The sequence below is a fragment of the Oncorhynchus mykiss genome, chromosome 12, assembly GCF_057628025.1.
Source record: "Oncorhynchus mykiss isolate SJ-2025 chromosome 12, ASM5762802v1, whole genome shotgun sequence".
In the NCBI taxonomy this organism is placed as follows: Eukaryota; Metazoa; Chordata; class Actinopteri; order Salmoniformes; family Salmonidae; genus Oncorhynchus; species Oncorhynchus mykiss.
Window position 1 is genome coordinate 17,972,788 of NC_143033.1, and position 14,652 is coordinate 17,987,439.

Genomic DNA, 14,652 nt, shown 5'->3' on the forward strand with positions numbered 1-14,652 from the left:
AACTTCATCTTTTAATACTATATGAGCTTCACCATAGCCCTGTGACTCTCAGATCAATTCAGTGTCTATAAATTAATTCTCTGAGAGTGCTTACAAAATGGAAACTAAGATCTTTTATAGCAAAGATCCACCCCTCTCAACTCACAATGACGAACCACAGATCTTAGGAACTTCACAAAGTGCCTTTTACTTGAAAGAGGAGTATCCCATAGCCAGATAGCATTAGCTATAAATTATTGTTCAGTTTGGTCTCCTAAACCGAGATTGTAATCTCGTTCCTGGTACTTTTTAGTACCAAAACATTACCTCGTCCAATGGCATATATCAATTGTCCATTCTAGATACCCCCCCATCTCAAATACACCCCCTCCTGGATAAACTCACAGAGGGGAGTGACTGGCACACAGACATTGTAAAGCCCTTCACATGGTTTAACAGATACATTGGAAGACACTGTTCAATTCTGTCTTCTCCCTTTCTGATATTCTGCATATTACCAGACAGATAAAAGACAAGCCTGACCTCGCCCCTCTCTGGGCCCCAAGTGACTTTTCCCACATAAGCATATTTATGAAAGTAGATCAAATATGTTATTTATCAATGTTACCTAACTAATTCTGATTCTGCTACGACAGTTTACAATCAATCCTTAGGGTCTTTTTATAATAAATCTTCAATAATATTCCAACCCGGACAATAGCGTATTCATTACAGAGGAAATAGAAGGAATGGCGCGCCCGCCTGAACGCGCGGTAAACAACTTATTGATCTCAGCCTAGTCCACTTGTTGAAACAGCTCTTATTCGACAACCTTCCACAATAGAAGCCTCAAACAACTTTCTAAAGACTGTTGACATCTGCTGGAAGCCTTGGGAAGTGCAATCTGGCCCCATAGACACAGCATATTGGATAGGCAATCACTTAAATGAAACTACAAACCTCAGATTTTCCACTTCCTGGTTGGATTTGTCTCAGGTTTTCTCGCTGTTATACTCACAGACATCATGCAAATATTTTTAGAAACTTTAGAGTGTTTTCTATCCAATACTACTAATAATTTGCATATATTAGCAGGCAGTTTACTCTAGGCACCTTATTCATCCGAGCTACTCAATACTGCCCCCCTGTCACCAAGATGTTAAAACAAAAAATCCTGAAAAGTTTATGTTCTGGAGGTGAGAGGTTCATCAGACATCGACTATATGCTTGTCAGTTATATGGAGCAACAGTGTTGTTCTGTATGGTATACCATACAGACCCAGCGATCGCTATTTTGCCTCTTTGAGAAGCAACCTATGTGATTGGCTTATCTTTGAAAAGCATTGGTTGATCTTTGAGAGGAATACTTTCTGATTGGGGGGGGGGGGGTCTAAATCTGTGTATGCTCCGAGATAGAGATGCTGCTAATAAAACTGGAGGGAGGCAACCTTCTCTTTACCTTTATGCAGAGCCATGTTCAGTGCATTCGGGAAGTATTCAGACCCCTTGACTTTTTCCATATTTTGTTATATTACAGCCTTATTCTAAAATTGATTAAATAATTCCCCCCCTCATCAATCTACACACAATACCCCATAATGACAAAGCAAAAACAGTCTTTTTGGCATTTTAGCAAATTTTAGGGATGCACCGATATGCAACATTAACGTATGTCCCCATTACCAGTAAAACATCATCAAAACCTATTTCTTTCACTTATTTCATTCCATGATTTCATCGTACATGTTAAGCAGTGAAGTTTCTGTCGCCACTTCTGTTGTGGGTCCTCTTCCTCGTTGCACACTGTGACTGTGTCCCTTTCCATCTTGTCCAGCTGTAACAATTCACGTAAACCCTGTTTCTTGTTTGCATTGGTTCTTGTACCTAGCATGGTGGCGACATAGTAAAGAGGCTAAGAGAGAATGCCACTAAATCGTTTGTTCACAGCCTCTAGTAGAGTACTTTTGCAAGTTTTAACCCCGCGGTCTGTGTCGACAGTTTGGTTGAACAGGCGTTTCAATGCCATGACAGAGGGTATGTCTGCTGCAGATGCAGTTGATGAGCTTATTTCTAGTCAGTTGTTCAAATGGAGTTGTGTTCATGTTTTCAATATATTTTACCTTACCTACCATTTAACTAGGCAAGTCAGTTAAGAACAAATTCTTATTTTCAGTGACAGCCTAGGAACAGTGGGTGTTCTGCCCCTGAACTGCCTGTTCAGGGGCAGAATGACAGATTTGTCAGCTCGGGGATTTGAACTTGCAACCTTTCAGTTACTAGTCCAACACTCTAACCACTAGGCTACCCTGCCGCCCCACTGGTTTGTACTAATTGTTGCAGGTAACTCATAGTCAGCTGCGTACACACCAAGCACTCGTTTTTGTTCCAGCAGGCTCTCCATCATGTAAAAAGTATGTGAGCTGAGTGTTTAAAATGACCCACTATCTTCCTTCCTGTTGCCAATGTGTCAGATATACTGCGTTGGGCCAAAACACCTTCGTTCACAGCCAGTTGCAACGTTTGTGCCATGCATGGCAAACTGGCGACTCCGCATTTTTCCAAAGCGTTTGTAATGTTACGTGCATTATCACGTAGCACAGCGTGTACATTGTTCTTAGGGATTTTCCAAGTTTCAAACATGTTCTCAAATGCCATTGAAAAGGCAGCAGCCGTATGAGAACCAGCACATTCTTGAGCATGCAATATGGATTTCCTCAGTACGAAATCCTCGTCGACCCACTGTGCTGTCAGACTCCGCATGCTCATGGGGCTGACAGCGCTGGTCCAAATGTCAGTCGTGAAGCTAATAGCAGTGACGCCCATAGCAAGTAGCTCATGGATGTGCGTTTCAACAATACCGTGTAACTCCGGTAGGGCAACATCTAAAAAATAGCGCATACTTGGTAGTGTGTACCGGGGCTTGAGGTGCTCTACCAGTCGGTGAAAGCCAAAATCATCCACAACAGAGAACGGTTGATTGTCAAAGGCAATGAATTCCATTATCAATGTCAGCAGACATTGTGGGCTAGGTTAGGAAAGCCGTGTATTTTTCATGCCGTCATTACGTCATCTACCTACACTACCGTTCAGAAGTTTGTGGTCACTTAGAAACACATTTTTTGTCCATTAAAATAACATCAAATTGATCAGAAATACAGTGTAGACATTGTTAATGTTGTAAATATCTATTGTAGCTGGAAACGGCAGATTTTTATGGAGTATCTACATAGGCATACAGAGGCCCATTATCAGCAACCATCACTCCTGTGTTCAAATGGCACGTTGTGTTAGCTAACGAAAGCCAAGTCAACAAACAGATTACCGACCATTTCAAATCCCACTGCACCTTCTATGCAATCTGGTTTCAGAGCTGGTCATGGGTGCACCTCAGCCACGCTCAAGATCCTAAACGATATCTTAACCGCCATCGATAAGAAACAATACTGTGCAGCCGTATTCATTGACCTGGCCAAGGCTTTCGACTCAATCACCACATCCTATTCTGCTGACTCGATAGCCTTGGTTTCTCAAATGATTTCCTCGCCTGGTTCACCAACTACTTCTCTGATAGAGTTCAGTGTGTCAAATCGGAGGGCCTGTTGTCCGGGCCTCTGGCAGTCTCTATGGGGGTGCCACAGGGTTCAATTCTTGGGCCGACTCCAGACGAGCTTCAATGCCATACAACTCTCCTTCTGTGGCCTCCAACTGCTCTTAAATACAAGTAAAACTAAATGCATGCTCTTCAACCGATCGCTGCCTGCACCTGCCCGCCTGTCCAGCATCACTACTCTGGACGGTTCTGACTTAGAATATGTGTCTGGTTAGACTGGTGTCTGGTTAGACTGTAAACTCTCCTTCCAGACTCACATCAAACATCTCCAATCCAAAGTTAAATCTAGAATTGGCTTCCTATTTCGCAACAAAGCATCCTTCACTCATGCTGCCAAACATACCCTCGTAAAACTGACCATCGTACCGATCCTCGACTTCGGCGATGTCATTTACAAAATAGCCTCCAATACCCTACTCAATAAATTGGATGCAGTCTATCACAGTGCCATCTGTTTTGTCACCAAAGCCCCATATACTACCCACCATTGCGACCTGTATGCTCTCGTTGGCTGGCCCTCGCTTCATACTCGTCGCCAAACCCACTGGCTCCAGGTCATCTACAAGACCCTGCTAGGTAAAGTTCCCCCTTATCTAAGGTCGCTGGTTACCATAGCAGCACCCACCTGTAGCACGCGCTCCAGCAGGTATATCTCTCTGGTCACCCCCAAAACCAATTCTTCCTTTGGCCGCCTCTCCTTCCAGTTCTCTGCTGCCAATGACTGGAACGAACTACAAAAATCTCTGAAACTGGAAACACTTATCTCCCTCACTAGCTTTAAGCACCAGCTGTCAGAGCAGCTCACAGATTACTGCACCTGTACATAGCCCATCTATAATTTAGCCCAAACAACTCCCTCTTCCCCTACTGTATTTATTTATTTATTTTGCTCCTTTGCACCCCATTATTTTTATTTCTACTTTTTTTATTTCTACTATTCTTCCACTGCAAATCTACCATTCCAGTGCTTGCTATATTGTATTTACTTCACCACCATGGCCTTTTTTTTGCCTTTACCTCCCTTATCTCACCTCATTTGCTCACATTGTATATAGACTTATTTTTCTACTATATTATTGACTGTATGTTTGTTTTACTCCATGTGTAACTCTGTTTGTTGTATGTGTCGAACTGCTTTGCTTTATCTTGGCCAGGTCGCAATTGTAAATTAGAACTTGTTCTCAACTTGCCTACCTGGTTTAATAAAGGTGGAATAAAAAAATAACAAATATCCACCTAATTGTCCTTCCTTATGATGCCATCTGTTTTGTGACGTGCACCAGTCCCTCCTGCAGCAAAGCACCCCCACAACATGATGCTGCCTCCCCCGTGCTTCACGGTTGGGATGGTGTTCTTCGGCTTGCAAGCCTTCCCCTTTTTCCTCCAAACATAACAATGGTCATTATGGCCAAACAGTTCTATTTCTGTTTCATCAGACCAGAGGACATTTCTCCAAAAAGTATGATCTTTGTCTTTATGTGCAGTTGCAAACTGTAGTCTGGTTTTTTTATGGCGGTTTTTGGAGCAGTGGCTTCTTCCTTGTCCATAAAGGACTCGTTTTTACTGTGGATATAGATACTTTTGTACCTGTTTCCTCCAGCATCTTCACAAGGTCCGTTGCTGTTGTTCTGGGATTGATTTGCACTTTTCGCACCAATGTACATTCATCTCTAGGAGACCGAACGCGACTCCTTCCTGAGCGGTATGATGGCTGTGTGGTCCCATGGTGTTTATCCTTGCGTACTATTGTTTGTACAGATGAACGTGGTACCTTCAGGTGTTTGGAAATTGCTCTTAAGGATGAACCAGACTTGTGGAGGTCTACAATTGTTTTTCTGAGGTCTTGGCTAATTTCTTTTGATTTTCCCATGCTGTCAAGCAAAGAGGCACTGAGTTTGAAGGTAGGCCTTGAAATACATCCACAGGTACACCTCCAATTGACTCAAATGATGACAATAAGCCTATCAGAAGCTTCTAAAGCCATGACATCATTTTCTGGAATTTTCCAAGCTGCTTAAAAGGCACAGTCAACTTAGTGTATGTGAACTTCTGACCCACTGGAATTGTGATACAGTGAATTATAAGTGAAATAATCAGTCTGTAAACAATTGTTGGAAAAATGACTTGTGTCATGCACAAAGTAGATGTCCTAACCGACTTGTTTTAATAGGAAATTTGTGGAGTGGTTGACAAACAAGTTTTAATGACTCCAACCTAAGTGTATGTAAACTTCCGACTTCAACTGTATATATATATATATATATATATATATATATATATATATATATATATATATATATATAAACAATTATATCACATTTAAAATACATAAATAAAAAAGGATGTACCTGAGCTCAATTCTGAGTCTCGTAGCAAAGGGTCTGAATACTTTCTGTTTTTTATTTTCAATACATTTGCAATAATTTCTAAAAATCTGTTTTCGCTTTGTCATTATGGGGTATTGTATGTACATTGATGAGGAAACATTTTTATTTAATCCATTTTAGAATAAGACTGTAACGTAACAAAATGTGGAAAAAGTAAAGGGGTCTGAATTCTTAACGAATGCACTGTATAGATATAATATAGAGCTGTAATAGTGCCAGATATGTAGCGATCCATAGATCTACCTATCTATCCTGGATCACAACTGTTGGTCTTTCAGTCAGTCAACTGGTTGAGATGTGGGAGGCTGATTGATTGAAGGGTTTTCTGACCGACTGTGAACGAAGTGTGAAGGTGGGACCCATCGAGTCCAGCAGAGATTGTAAATGTCTGTGAGAGTGTGTGTGTGTCTGTGTGCATTGCGTGACTAACTGAGTGAGTGAGAGATTATGCATTTCTATGAGTGTGAGTGAGTGATATTGTGTGTGCCCGAAAGAGAGTGAGTGTGTGTGTGCGTGCGTGCGTGAGGGTGGGAAGAGGAGCCTGTTGGGACTTACATAATGAAGGCGCTGCCTCTCTCTGTTGCGTGTGCAAGCGTGTGTGTGAGCCAGCCAGCTAGGGAGCATGTGCTCAGGCGACACACACACATTCACATTCTTTCTCTTACCTCTCTCTCTCTGGCGGGCACGTTAGGGGGTGGGAGCTGATGGTTTATTGATAGGGAGGCTGCTTTATTGTGTGTGTCAATGGGAGAGAACACTGGGATAGTACAGTATTGACATTTAGAGGGACGGTCCTGCCACTGGGACAGACAGACAGACCAGTACTGGGGGAGAGAGAGAGCTCTGACAGAGGACCACACTGTATGGTAGAGCTGTTCAGGAATGGATGTGGCTGCTATGCACCAGGGCTATCCAAGCAGCGTCTACTCCTCTCACTACCAGGTAAACACAGTTGTTTGGTTCCTCGCATCAGATTTCGTACATCTGTGTGTCGTCATTCAAATGGAATGGTGATGTTTTAGCTGATTGTTTTTTAGTTCGACCCTGTGTTTTTATCTGCTGCAGTTGTGTTCTATTTGGGGGCGATTTGTTCTTGAATGGTAATTGAGGGAGGATGAGTGAGGATGATTTGAATATGAAAGTACTTGAGGTTACTGATTTAGATGATTGTATTTTTAGGGGGAGAGATTGTTGTTTTTGCCTTTGGGACTGAGGATGAGAATGTTGTCTGGTTGTTTGTATCTTGTTGGATGTGTGTCTGTAGGCGGGCCGTGGGGGCTTTTCTTAGGCCCCCCAAGTTTTCATTTAAAAAAAATAATAATAATTTTCGTTATTGGACATAAAATACTGTTTTTGTCAAATACTATATTGGTTTGGACTTCTTGCGGTCAATCTGCAGTGTACAAATGATTTCTAATTATGTTCTGGCAACCCAACCATCCTAAAGAAAACCCGTGGCTGAATGGAATTTACGGACCCCGTCTTGGTAGTAGTGAAAGCTTAAAATTACTTAGAATTTGACTCATGATTTGAACGCTAATGGTTTGATCCCCCCTGTGCTGTTGATGGTGATTTAACTGACTATAGAGGAACCATCTCCTCCCTAATGGTGGTTTAACTGACTATAGAGGAACCATCTCCTCCCTAATGGTGGTTTAACTGATGATGGAGGATCCATCTCCTCCCTAATGGTGGTTTAACTGACGATGGAGGAACCATCTCCTCCCTAATGGTGGTTTAGCTGACGATGGAGGAACCATCTCCTCCCTAATGGTGGTTTAACTGATGATGGAGGATCCATCTCCTCCCTAATGGTGGTTTAACTGACGATGGAGGAACCATCTCCTCCCTAATGGTGGTTTAACTGACGATGGAGGAACCATCTCCTCCCTAATGGTGGTTTAACTGACGATGGAGGAACCATCTCCTCCCTAATGGTGGTTTAACTGACTATAGAGGAACCATCTCCTCCCTAATGGTGGTTTAACTGATGATGGAGGATCCATCTCCTCCCTAATGGTGGTTTAACTGACGATGGAGGAACCATCTCCTCCCTAATGGTGGTTTAACTGACGATGGAGGAACCATCTCCTCCCTAATGGTGGTTTAACTGACGATGGAGGATCCATCTCCTCCCTAATGGTGGTTTAACTGACGATGGAGGAACCATCTCCTCCCTAATGGTGGTTTAACTGACGATGGAGGAACCATCTCCTCCCTAATGGTGGTTTAACTGACGATGGAGGAACCATCTTGTCTCTAATGGTGGTTTAACTGACGATGGAGGAACCATCTCCTCCCTAATGGTGGTTTAACTGACGATAGAGGAACCATCTCCTCCCTAATGGTGGTTTAACTGACGATGGAGGAACCATCTCCTCCCTAATGGTGGTTTAACTGACGATAGAGGAACCATCTCCTCCCTAATGGTGGTTTAACTGACGATGGAGGAACCATCTCCTCCCTAATGGTGGTTTAACTGACGATGGAGGAACCATCTTGTCTCTAATGGTGGTTTAACTGACGATGGAGGAACCATCTCCTCCCTAATGGTGGTTTAACTGACGATGGAGGAACCATCTTGTCTCTAATGGTGGTTTAACTGACGATGGAGGAGCCATCTCCTCCCTAATGGTGGTTTAACTGACGATAGAGGCACCATCTCCTCCCTAATGGTGATTTAACTGACTATAGAGGAACCATCTCCTCCCTAATGGTGGTTTAACTGACTATAGAGGAACCATCTCCTCCCTAATGGTGGTTTAACTGACGATAGAGGAACCATCTCCTCCCTAATGGTGGTTTAACTGACGATGGAGGAACCATCTCCTCCCTAATGGTGGTTTAACTGACGATAGAGGCACCATCTCCTCCCTAATGGTGATTTAACTGACTATAGAGGAACCATCTCCTCCCTAATGGTGGTTTAACTGACGATGGAGGAACCATCTCCTCCCTAATGGTGGTTTAACTGACGATGGAGGAACCATCTTGTCTCTAATTGTGGTTTAACTGACGATGGAGGAACCATCTCCTCCCTAATGATGGTTTAACTGACGATAGAGGAACCATCTCCTCCCTAATGGTGGTTTAACTGACGATAGAGGCACCATCTCCTCCCTAATGGTGATTTAACTGACTATAGAGGAACCATCTCCTCCCTAATGGTGGTTTAACTGACGATGGAGGAACCATCTCCTCCCTAATGGTGGTTTAACTGACGATAGAGGAACCATCTCCTCCCTAATGGTGGTTTAACTGACGATAGAGGAACCATCTCCTCCCTAATGGTGGTTTAACTGACGATAGAGGAACCATCTCCTCCCTAATGGTGGTTTAACTGACGATAGAGGAACCATCTCCTCCCTAATGGTGGTTTAACTGACTATAGAGGATCCATCTCCTCCCTAATGGTGGTTTAAGTGACGATAGAGGAACCATCTCCTCCCTAATGGTGGTTTAACTGACGATGGAGGAACCATCTCCTCCCTAATGGTGGTTTAACTGACGATGGAGGAACCATCTCCTCCCTAATGGTGGTTTAACTGACGATGGAGGAACCATCTTGTCTCTAATGGTGGTTTAACTGACGATGGAGGAACCATCTCCTCCCTAATGGTGGTTTAACTGACGATAGAGGAACCATCTCCTCCCTAATGGTGGTTTAACTGACGATGGAGGAACCATCTCCTCCCTAATGGTGGTTTAACTGACGATAGAGGAACCATCTCCTCCCTAATGGTGGTTTAACTGACGATGGAGGAACCATCTCCTCCCTAATGGTGGTTTAACTGACGATGGAGGAACCATCTCCTCCCTAATGGTGGTTTAACTGACGATGGAGGAACCATCTTGTCTCTAATTGTGGTTTAACTGACGATGGAGGAACCATCTCCTCCCTAATGATGGTTTAACTGACGATAGAGGAACCATCTCCTCCCTAATGGTGGTTTAACTGACGATAGAGGCACCATCTCCTCCCTAATGGTGATTTAACTGACTATAGAGGAACCATCTCCTCCCTAATGGTGGTTTAACTGACGATGGAGGAACCATCTCCTCCCTAATGGTGGTTTAACTGACGATAGAGGAACCATCTCCTCCCTAATGGTGGTTTAACTGACTATAGAGGATCCATCTCCTCCCTAATGGTGGTTTAAGTGACGATAGAGGAACCATCTCCTCCCTAATGGTGGTTTAACTGACGATGGAGGAACCATCTCCTCCCTAATGGTGGTTTAACTGACGATGGAGGAACCATCTCCTCCCTAATGGTGGTTTAACTGACGATGGAGGAACCATCTTGTCTCTAATGGTGGTTTAACTGACGATGGAGGAACCATCTCCTCCCTAATGGTGGTTTAACTGACGATAGAGGAACCATCTCCTCCCTAATGGTGGTTTAACTGACGATGGAGGAACCATCTCCTCCCTAATGGTGGTTTAACTGACGATAGAGGAACCATCTCCTCCCTAATGGTGGTTTAACTGACGATGGAGGAACCATCTCCTCCCTAATGGTGGTTTAACTGACGATGGAGGAACCATCTTGTCTCTAATGGTGGTTTAACTGACTATGGAGGAACCATCTCCTCCCTAATGGTGGTTTAACTGACGATGGAGGAACCATCTTGTCTCTAATGGTGGTTTAACTGACGATGGAGGAGCCATCTCCTCCCTAATGGTGGTTTAACTGACGATAGAGGCACCATCTCCTCCCTAATGGTGATTTAACTGACTATAGAGGAACCATCTCCTCCCTAATGGTGGTTTAACTGACTATAGAGGAACCATCTCCTCCCTAATGGTGGTTTAACTGACGATAGAGGAACCATCTCCTCCCTAATGGTGGTTTAACTGACGATGGAGGAACCATCTCCTCCCTAATGGTGGTTTAACTGACGATAGAGGCACCATCTCCTCCCTAATGGTGATTTAACTGACTATAGAGGAACCATCTCCTCCCTAATGGTGGTTTAACTGACGATAGAGGCACCATCTCCTCCCTAATGGTGATTTAACTGACTATAGAGGAACCATCTCCTCCCTAATGGTGGTTTAACTGACTATAGAGGAACCATCTCCTCCCTAATGGTGGTTTAACTGACGATAGAGGAACCATCTCCTCCCTAATGGTGGTTTAACTGACGATGGAGGAACCATCTCCTCCCTAATGGTGGTTTAACTGACGATAGAGGCACCATCTCCTCCCTAATGGTGATTTAACTGACTATAGAGGAACCATCTCCTCCCTAATGGTGGTTTAACTGACGATGGAGGAACCATCTCCTCCCTAATGGTGGTTTAACTGACGATGGAGGAACCATCTTGTCTCTAATTGTGGTTTAACTGACGATGGAGGAACCATCTCCTCCCTAATGATGGTTTAACTGACGATAGAGGAACCATCTCCTCCCTAATGGTGGTTTAACTGACGATAGAGGCACCATCTCCTCCCTAATGGTGATTTAACTGACTATAGAGGAACCATCTCCTCCCTAATGGTGGTTTAACTGACGATGGAGGAACCATCTCCTCCCTAATGGTGGTTTAACTGACGATAGAGGAACCATCTCCTCCCTAATGGTGGTTTAACTGACGATAGAGGAACCATCTCCTCCCTAATGGTGGTTTAACTGACGATAGAGGAACCATCTCCTCCCTAATGGTGGTTTAACTGACGATAGAGGAACCATCTCCTCCCTAATGGTGGTTTAACTGACTATAGAGGATCCATCTCCTCCCTAATGGTGGTTTAAGTGACGATAGAGGAACCATCTCCTCCCTAATGGTGGTTTAACTGACGATGGAGGAACCATCTCCTCCCTAATGGTGGTTTAACTGACGATGGAGGAACCATCTTCTCCCTTATGGTGGTTTAACTGACGATGGAGGAACCATCTCCTCCCTAATGGTGGTTTAACTGACTATAGAGGATCCATCTCCTCCCTAATGGTGGTTTAACTGACTATAGAGGAACCATCTCCTCCCTAATGGTGATTTAACTGACGATAGAGGAACCATCTCCTCCCTAATGGTGGTTTAACTGACGATAGAGGAACCATCTCCTCTCTAATGGTGGTTTAACTGACGATAGAGGAACCATCTCCTCCCTAATGGTGGTTTAACTGACGATGGAGGAACCATCTTCTCCCTTATGGTGGTTTAACTGACGATGGAGGAACCATCTCCTCCCTAATGGTGGTTTAACTGACGATAGAGGAACCATCTCCTCCCTAGTGGTGGTTTAACTGACGATAGAGGAACCATCTCCTCTCTAATGGTGGTTTAACTGACGATAGAGGAACCATCTCCTCTCTAATGGTGGTTTAACTGACGATGGAGGAACCATCTCCTCCCTAATGGTGGTTTAACTGACGATAGAGGAACCATCTCCTCCCTAATGGTGGTTTAACTGACGATAGAGGCACCATCTCCTCCCTAATGGTGGTTTAACTGACGATGGAGGAACCATCTGCTCCCTAATGGTGGTTTAACTGACGATAGAGGAACCATCTCCTCCCTAATGGTGGTTTAACTGACGATAGAGGCACCATCTCCTCCCTAATGGTGGTTTAACTGACGATGGAGGAACCATCTCCTCCCTAATGGTGGTTTAACTGACGATGGAGGAACCATCTGCTCCCTAATGGTGGTTTAACTGACGATGGAGGAACCATCTCCTCCCTAATGGTGGTTTAACTGACGATAGAGGCACCATCTCCTCCCTAATGGTGGTTTAACTGACGATAGAGGCACCATCTCCTCCCTAATGGTGGTTTAACTGACGATAGAGGAACCATCTGCTCCCTAATGGTGGTTTAACTGACGATGGAGGAACCATCTCCTCCCTAATGGTGGTTTAACTGACGATAGAGGAACCATCTCCTCCCTAATGGTGGTTTAACTGACGATAGAGGCACCATCTCCTCCCTAATGGTGGTTTAACTGACGATGGAGGAACCATCTGCTCCCTAATGGTGGTTTAACTGACGATAGAGGAACCATCTCCTCCCTAATGGTGGTTTAACTGACGATAGAGGCACCATCTCCTCCCTAATGGTGGTTTAACTGACGATGGAGGAACCATCTCCTCCCTAATGGTGGTTTAACTGACGATGGAGGAACCATCTGCTCCCTAATGGTGGTTTAACTGACGATGGAGGAACCATCTCCTCCCTAATGGTGGTTTAACTGACGATAGAGGCACCATCTCCTCCCTAATGGTGGTTTAACTGACGATAGAGGCACCATCTCCTCCCTAATGGTGGTTTAACTGACGATAGAGGAACCATCTCCTCCCTAATGGTGGTTTAACTGACGATAGAGGCACCATCTTGTCCCTAATGGTGGTTTAACTGACGATGGAGGAACCATCTTGTCCCTAATGGTGGTTTAACTGACAATGGAAGAACCATCTGCTCCCTAATGGTGATTTAACTGACGATGGAGGAACCATCTTGTCCCTAATGGTGGTTTAACTGACGATGGAGGAACCATCTCCTCCCTAATGGTGATTTAACTGACGATGGCGGAACCATCTCCTCCTTAATGGTGGCTTAACTGACGATCGAGGAACCATCTCCTCCCTAATGGTGGTTTAACTGACGATGGAGGAACCATCTTGTCTCTAATGGTGGTTTAACTGACGATGGAGGAACCATCTTGTCTCTAATGGTGGTTTAACTGACGATGGAGGAACCATCTGCTCCCTAATGGTGGTTTAACTGACGATGGAGGATCCATCTGGTCTCTAATGGTGGTTTAACTGACGATGGAGGAACCATCTCCTCCCTAATGGTGGTTTAACTGACGATGGAGGAACCATCTTGTCTCTAATTGTGGTTTAACTGACGATGGAGGAACCATCTTGTCTCTAATGGTGGTTTAACTGACGATGGAGGAACCATCTCCTCCCTAATGGTGGTTTAACTGACGATGGAGGAACCATCTTGTCTCTAATGGTGGTTTAACTGACGATGGAGGAACCATCTCCTCCCTAATGGTGGTTTAGCTGACGATGGAGGAACCATCTGCTCCCTAATGGTGGTTTAACTGACGATGGAGGAACCATCTGCTCCCTAATGGTGGTTTAACTGACTATAGAGGAACCATCTCCTCCCCAATGGTGGTTTAACTGACGATGGAGGAACCATCTCCTCCCTAATGGTGGTTTAACTGACGATGGAGGAACCATCTTGTCTCTAATTGTGGTTTAACTGACGATGGAGGAACCATCTCCTCCCTAATGATGGTTTAGCTGACGATGGAGGAACCATCTCCTCCCTAATGGTGGTTTAACTGACGATGGAGGAACCATCTCCTCCCTAATGATGGTTTAGCTGACGATGGAGGAACCTTCTGCTCCCTAATGGTGGTTTAACTGACGATGGAGGAACCTTCTGCTCCCTAATGGTGGTTTAACTGACTATAGAGGAACCATCTCCTCCCTAATGGTGGTTTAACTGACTATAGAGGAACCATCTCCTCCCCAATGGTGGTTTAACTGACGATGGAGGAACCATCTTGTCTCTAATTGTGGTTTAACTGACGATGGAGGAACCATCTCCTCCCTAATGGTGGTTTAACTGACAATGGAGGAACCATCTCCTCCCTTATGGGGGTTTAACTGACGATGGAGGAACCATCTTCTCCCTTATGGTGGTTTAACTGACC

At 44.4% G+C, this 14,652-nt stretch overlaps 1 protein-coding gene across 4 annotated transcripts in view; it reads left to right on the top strand.

Annotated features, from left to right (window-relative positions):
* Window positions 1-14,652, top strand: part of clip1b (CAP-Gly domain-containing linker protein 1) — a 63,964-nt gene that overhangs the window by 34,410 nt on the left and 14,902 nt on the right. The gene's annotated exons all lie outside the window — the stretch shown is intronic.